This window comes from Grammomys surdaster, unplaced genomic scaffold (genome assembly GCF_004785775.1).
Source record: "Grammomys surdaster isolate TR1022 unplaced genomic scaffold, NIH_TR_1.0 126059, whole genome shotgun sequence".
NCBI classification, from domain to species: domain Eukaryota; kingdom Metazoa; phylum Chordata; class Mammalia; order Rodentia; family Muridae; genus Grammomys; species Grammomys surdaster.
Genome location: NW_021620869.1, coordinates 6,891,813 through 6,899,757, shown reverse-complemented (window position 1 = coordinate 6,899,757; position 7,945 = coordinate 6,891,813). Strand labels below are relative to the sequence as shown.

Below are 7,945 nucleotides of genomic sequence, written 5' to 3'. Positions count from 1 at the left end.
AAAAAAAAATCTTACATGACATCATCTGCACATACAGTTTTCTATAGGCCTTTTCATCAACTATTTTATCAGGGGTGTTTTTCTCACAATCTTTACAAGCATTATCAGTAATTCAGTAATATTCAAACCTCTAGCCATTTCCACAATGTAGGTCATCGACAGCTGAGTCCTCCTGGCCGTTGAAATGAATGTCTTTGTGCATGCCTTCTCTCTACATTAACAGCATCAAGAAATCTCCTACCTAGGATATTAGATTCTTTGGAATATCTGTTGATTATCAAGCCACTTGCAAGGCTTTTTTCATCAATGTATAGCAAAATAGGACTTAGTAACTTATGTATAAATGGAGCTCTCTCTAGTAAGACAGATTCTACTTAACTCTCACTTTAGGAAGACGCCAACACTCTCGTTTACGCACTGTGGAGCATGCGGGTGTCGGTACAGACTTCGAGTGATGAGCTGCTTGAACACTCCACCCCTGCCCTTCTCTGGAGTTGTGGTATCTGCTCAAAAGAGCTCAGCTGAGGAGGCGTAAGGCCGCTTTAGCACTCATAATTAAGAATGTTAAAAGTGAAAAGTCTTTTTTATTTGGTCTGGCTACTCACGCCTTGCAAATGTCAGCAAGAGAGGGGCAGAAACAAAGGCTGCCTGCCTTTTTAAACCCACCCTGGCCTCACAGGGGTTTCAGAAGCAGGGAGTGGACGGGACACATTTACATAATGAAAATGGCCAATGGGTGGAAAGTTTACATTGCTCTGCTGGTGAAAGCATTCCACTTCCATTTTACCCTGATGACCAAGGTGCTTGCCATGTCTAAAACCACCAGGAGGAAGGGTCTGTCCTCTCCATAGGGACTTGTAAGAAATAAAAGGTAAGACAGCATACAAACTGTTCAGACAGAAAAACCATCAGAGCCTTACCTTCAACTCAAGTAAGGAACTGGACTAAAAGAAGCAAACAAGACTTACCGTAGTCTATCTGCCAACCCCCAGTTAATCAGTGTGTTCACATTTTCATATTGCCACATCATGTCTCCACTAGCTTAAGAACACAGTCTCTGTCCACAGAATGCTCCTGTTGACCCTGAAGAAGATTTAGAGTTGGCTCTCATGATTACTCTGCCAGGTGTGTGCTCATGTGACGTCACTATTTCTAACTGTAGCTCCTGAAAAGAACTCATTTGTCAAATCAAAGGTGCTACATCTGTTGGTCTGGTACTAACCGTCTGTAGACTTGTGCACGACCCCAGAGGCTCCTGCATCATGGCTTCAGAGTGAGTGCATTAAACCATGGAGGAATAGTCATGTTTATGTGTGGCATTCTAGAGAGTAAAAAATAAAAATCATTCTTTGCTGAGTTATGGTCATTTCTAAAGGGGTTTGAGTTACAGGGATGATAACGGGCCCACACTGAGTGCACATAGAAACAGGTGAACTGTAGTCATAGTTGGCATCAAGAGATTTAGATGCTGTGGTCCACTTTTTGGTAGGTGTTTTAACTACTTTTCTGTTACTGTGACAAAACACCCTGATCAAAACCTCTAGAAGAGTTTCTTTGGGCTTGTGGTTCTACACAGGTAAGAGTCTGTCATGGCGAGGAGGCATGGCAGCAGGCATGGTGACAGGAGCTGAAAATTCACATCTTAAACCGTACACTCAATTCACTGAGAGCAAACTTGGAGTGGCAAGGGAATTTTAATCTCAACGTGGGCCTGTGCATTTCCCATCCAGACCACCCACTTCCCCCAAACATCACCAGCTAGAGATCAAGAGTTCAAAGCCACCATAGTAGGTGTTGTTTGTTTAGGCACCCATTTAACCTAAGGGTGTGTAGCTTCACTGACTGAAAACCACACACCCCACTGTGTCACCAGTGTTTTGAGAGGTTACAGGGGTTCGGATGTAGGCTTCTTAGCAGCCTAGCAGATCTCCCTGGGCTAACATGGATGTCTTTCATCCACCATAGAGACACCTGTGCCCAGAATGGGACTAAAACTGCTGGATATAGATATGTCTCTGCTAGCCTTCCTGAGTCCTTCTGCTCCACAGGGACAGTCCACCCCAACACCAGGAGGAATCAGGGAAATGTGTCTTCATCCACCTGCTTCTTTGTGGTCCACAGGAGACTGGTCGTGTGGTTGTCATGGAGGAGACATTTGATGCCTACAGTCTCTGTCTCAAAAACAAACTGCTCAGAAGTCAAGTGGGCCTGTACTTTCTCAATCTCTTGTTATATTTCTCTGCTCTCTGATCCAGCCATGAGGACACTGGCCTTTATTCTCCTGAGAAAAAATTTTCAGTTTTCGGTGGGCTGCCCCATTTACCTGAGCAGATGCCTTTGCAACTCAGCTAGTTGGGGTCCAGTTGGATATGGGCAAAAAGTCCACACCAACAGGACCAGGGTGTTTTGTCAGTTTTCATTTTTTCCTACAGAAGTCTTGTTTTGTCAAGGTCCCCTCACTCCTCATACACGAACATGTTCTTAAGTGTGAACTGTTCTATGAACACCTTATTGGGAAGAAGATGGCTTAAAATCATTGGGAGAGACTGGCAGGCTGTGATTTTTACCATTTTATAATCTACTCAGGTAGAAGAAGGAGATCTGAGACAGAGGGTCAACACCAAAAGGACATTAACTAATTGCTGGGTTAGGTTCTCACCTGGGACTCCTACCCAGGGTAGGGGAGAGAGAGGTCTCTCAGACTGTGGCCTTGCTGTGGTAATGAGAAGATTGGCTTCCTCTGAACTCCCCTCAAGGAGACCATCTGCTGTTTGCAGTGTAGAAATGCCTCAAGGAACAGAACGGGGGTGGGGGGGAACCAGAAAAAGAGTGCCTGGTAGGCATCAGGCAGTGGGGGGGGGCATTTGAAGTTGTTGGGAATGTTGGTGAATGCAGAAGAGAAAGCAGCTGAAACAGAATGACTTAGAGGGTTGAGGGACCCTTCAAACTTGTGAGACAGGACAAGTGCTTTTTAAAGATAATATACACCTGTCCTTAGAAGCCTTGCAGGCGTGGTTGCTGTGTCACATATGTGTCAATGGGTGGCAGAGAGGAGAGAGACTATGTCTATGATCAGTGTTCTGACCTATGAACATCTGAATGATTAGTAGCCTAACATTTCATGAAAAAAAAAGCTAGCAACGCATCATGTAGTCCCGATGAACACGAAGGACAGAGAGCAAGCTGGAGATTAGAACCAGCCCACCTGGTACTGAGGGCCCCAGGTGGGAGACGATACATGATCCTCTCATGAGGCCACTTAAGCACACCTGGCGAGAAGCAAGCTCCAGTGACCACCAGACCACTGTCATGGGGTCTGGATAAGGAACTAGCCTGTGATGATCAGAAGTCCAGCACCACAGAGGCCTGGTGGAGCAGACCATGCCAGAGATTACACCTTCCCAGTGCCATAATGGGAGACTGAGGCATAGCACTCCCGAGACCACTCCTAAGATGACCCCTGACACTCAGAGACCTCTGTACCACTAAAAGGAGTAAATAGTGGTAGAGAAATGGAAGAGACAGAGAAACAGAAGGATGCGGGCACAATAAAGAGAGGCAGAGCTGGAGTCTCAGGGGTAGTGAGGAACAACCTAATATGAGTAGCCAGTGATGTCACTCAGGAGCATGGTGGGACTGTGGCCTGTGCTGCCCCGGGGTGGGGATGCATATCTGAGTCTACGGTCCACCAAAGGCCAGGCAGATAGATGTTCCTGGTCTGGGCTGCTCACCAGAGACATGTTGAAATCTGAGGGATTTGCAGAACTGGTTCAACTCCTCATCTGGGCATCATGGGAAAGCCTTCCCTTGGAAGCATGAGAGTGGGTGAACTGGCCGTGCCCCTAGCCAGCTGCAGTATTCAGGAGAATGACCCATATGTTGTGGGAGTTGTGGGCGAGCTAGCCCCCAGGATACCAGTGTAGGCCCTACCATTTGTCTCCTGTGTGGTGGCATGAATGAGAAAGAGATATTGCTTTCCCCAATCTTGCCTCTCACCACCTGCAGCAGGCAGAAGAGCTGGCCCGGAGATCATCAGAGCAGGAGGGCCATCCCTGCCCCCACCAGCTTCAGTGCTCGGGAGAACGAACGGGCCCTGCACCTTGCCAGGGCAGAGCAGTAGAGTGGATCTTGATAGCAGATGTGTGTGTGTGTGTGTGTGTGTGTGTGTGCAGGTGAGTGCACCCTGAGTGTGTGAGCTTGGGGGAGCAGGCTCCACCACTTGTCTGTCACCTGTCTGACTTGCAGTGACATGATCGAGAGAGAGTTGCTCCCCCACCCTCTCCCAGCCCTTGCCACCTACAGCAGTCAGAACTGGCCAGAGATCATCAGAGCAGGAGAGCTAACCATGCCTCTCAGTTGCTGCAGCGTTCTGGAGAGCAGGCCCTGTATCTCACCTGGACAGCACAGTAGAGCTGGCCCTGTATGGGGTGGGGGTGGGGGTGGGGCCTTGCAGGTGAGCCAGCCCCAAGGGTGTGAGGATGGGAGAGCCAGTCCTGCCTCTTGTCTACTGGGTAGTGGCACAGATGAGTGAGGGATGCGGGAGAGATGCCCTCATCTCTTCCTCATCCCTCACTATCTATGGCAGGCAGGAGAGCTGGCCCAGGGTCATAAGAGTGGGAGAACCGACCATGTCCTTCACAAACTGCAACACTTGGGAGAGTGGGCCCTGAATCTCACCTGGGCAGCAGAGCAGAGCTGGCCCTGGTTGCAGGGGTTGGTGGTGAGCTGCCCAGAGGACATGAGAGTAAGAGAGCCTTTGAGCTGACTAGTTCAGATCCAGGGCTTTGAATGAATCCTTCCCAATATCTACCCCAGCAATGAGCCACTAGAGTGCATGAAGGGGTCACTCCTACAGATTCAAAACTGCAGGATCTCCATAACACAGGGCAACAACAGGATATCTAAGAGGAGTCCTAGTGAGGTCCCAGTATTGATACAGCAGCAGAACCCAGAGGCCTGGTACCAGACCAATGAGTCATTGTGATGAACGTTTGCAAGCAAAGAAGTGTGGACAAAGGGGTATACTGTGGGACACACTGTGACACACTATGGCTTCCACAGAAAGAGTTTTTTCTCTGTTGGGGGGAGGTTTCAAGGGTGGAGAGCAGGTATGAGGGGAGGGAAAGATGAGTGAGACTGGGTACATGGTGTGTGGAATTCACAAAGAACCAGTAAACACACACACACACACACACACACACACACACACAGATACAGATCTGGGCTGAACTAATGACGCTCGGGGTGGAGCACTTGTCCAACATGTCTGAGATGCTGGGTTTGACCCCTAGCACTGCATTCATACCTGCACAGCACATACAATGTAAAGTACTCAGATCAGGAGATCACACAGAATTTTCTAGAACATGGGCCACATTATGCCAGCCAGCGAGCGTCAGCAATGTCTCCATCATGCTGAGAGACATACCCCTAGGATCCAGGGTGGATCACCACTGATTGTCCTGCCCAGTGTCCTGATCCAGTGTACTGGGGATTCAGTAGCCCTACCTTACCTCTGCATGTTCATTGTGTGACATCCCCTGCCTATCTCACTTCAGGGCAGCTGCCTGGGCATACGTGTCATGGCAGTTGCCCCAGAGCCCTCTTGCCTTGTGCTCAGAAGCATGTCCCCCCAGGAGGAGCTGACCACTAGACACCCAAGTGCTCCATACCCTGGGAAGAAGACCAGACTGCTAGTGTTAAGCTCCCTCCTCATGGACTTCCCTCTCCTTTTTTCATATCTTGGAAGATCTTCCAGAAGAAACTGTAGAGTTTCTTTCAGTGATAGGACAAGTTGCCTTCAGTGGGAGCTTCTGTGACTGAGGAGATCATGCAAGTAGCTTGTGTTGATTTTCTTGTCTGTAGAATGGCCTCGTTTTCTTGGAGGGGTGAGATTAGACGAGGTAGCCTGGGAGGTTCTGAAATGTCGCTGTGGCACTCTCTGTGCATAGCTCATGTCCCCATTCCTAGCTTCCACCAGTGTTTACCATCCCTCCTACCTAAAGTCTCTGACCACTGCCACCCCCACAACCCCATATGCTCCTGTCAGAGCCCAACTTTAGAGTCACTCTCTCCCGACATCCCAACTTGAGAACGTCTTCCTTCCTAACTCCTTTACTCATGGTACCCACAGGTCACCTCATGCTAAATAAAAACTTTAGCACCTTGACAGACCTGTAACCTGTTCCCCATCTGCTGTCCTGACTGGGAGGCTGTGGTTGTTGGTCCTCAACATGGTCTGTTTAGACTGCCCCATGGCTGGGCTGTGGAGTTCTTGAGGGAGAGACACTGTCCAGCTGGTTTGTTCCATTCGTTCTGTATGGACGCTGTAGGCACCCAGTGAGGACTACGTGACTGAACAGCGTCATTCTTCAGCACACCCTGAGATGCCCTCTAGGCATCTGTTCCTTCTCATTTTCTTGCCTAGTTGAAATATTTCTTAGCTCTAGCTAAGCATACCCTATCTTCTTGTGTTTCCGGTCTACTAGTTCTTCCTCGTATGAGGTTGGAAGCCAGTCTATGGATTTGATGACAACCCTGGCAGCCTGTCTGTGAGGTATTGTGGTCACTGTGGATGGTCATGTGGCAAGGTTCTCTAGAGCCAACGGAAAGTGTCTTTAGAATGGGATTTATTAGGCTCAAAGTCCCACCAACCCACCAGCTGTGGTGGTTTGCAGTTTCACTCTGAGTCCTATCTTAGGAACCAAGGGTGAAAGGCTCAAGTACCAGTCTAGGGGCCAGAAAATGTCAATGTTGAAGCTCACTAGTCAGAGAGAGGGGGGAGGGAAGGAGAGAGAGAGGGGGGGAGGGAGAGAGCCACGTCTCTCTTCCTTCTCAGATCTCCTGGGGATAGATAATATTCATCCATCCTGGGGAAGGAAATGTCTCTACTAGTTACAGGAATGCAGACACAAACCCTACCCTGCAATACACTCCAGACACCCAGAAATAATACCCAGTCAGCTGAAAATAGAAAAACCACCATCTCAGGTCTCTCTTTCCACTGGCTCAGGAGCTTTTGCAAAATAAAGACCTGGACTTTTTCTCTTGACACAGGTTGTATACATAATTGCACGTGATTACAGCTGAATCCATAGTGAATAGCTGTTTACCGTAGCTGTAATTGAGTCACGCTATGATGGGCCTTTAGGAAAAGGGAGACGGGGGCAGAGGCTCCCAGCTAGCTCTGAGGAAGAAGGCAGGGAGACATCTGGGACCCACAATGGGCAGAATAGAATTTACTGACACTGAAGGGTTGAGGCAGAGAGTACACAGGGTGGACAGTGGTTGAGAAGTCAGACTCCCATTGTCTCCCCTGGGCTCAGTGCCATGTTTGGAGTGCTATGTGGTCCACTCGGGCTATGTTGGTTATTGGGGCTCACAGAGTTTACATTTTCTGTGTTCTGGATGTATGTTTCATGGTGTGAGCCTGTGGAACAAGCTTGCACACATCATGGATGGTTTTTTCAGGGGAAATGAAAGCAAATGAGAACAAGGAGTTGTACTAAGATAAGGTGTGTGGTTCCTACAGGGGCACAGAAGACTGTGCACGTGTGAGCGTGTTGAAGGCCATCTTCTAGGTCTCAGCCTGAGGTGCATTCCCCAGGCAGCGAGGGGGTCATTGGCATTTTAAAAGAGCAAAAGTTCAAGACTCTGCATTGAGAAGGAGTCCGTAGGAGTTTTAACTTAGGAGGCCAAGGATAGCATGTGTAATGATTTTATGTAAATAAAAGTAAAATCTCACATGCTCACTTGGCCTACTGCTTTCAAGTAAAAACAGTCACTATCACTATCACTCACTATCACTATCACTCACTATCACTCACTATCACTCACTATCACTCACTATTACTACACTATCACTATCACTCACTATTACTATCACTATTACTATCACAGTCACTATCACTGTCACTATCACTGTCACTATCACTCACTATCACTC

At 48.3% G+C, this 7,945-nt stretch overlaps 1 non-coding gene across 1 annotated transcript; it reads left to right on the top strand.

Moving 5' to 3' along the window:
• Positions 1-2,987: 2,987 nt before the first annotated feature.
• Positions 2,988-3,119, top strand: LOC114610821. Its single transcript, XR_003709734.1, has one exon. It is a non-coding gene; the product is annotated as a small nucleolar RNA SNORA17 (small nucleolar RNA).
• The last annotated feature ends 4,826 nt before the right edge of the window (positions 3,120-7,945 follow it).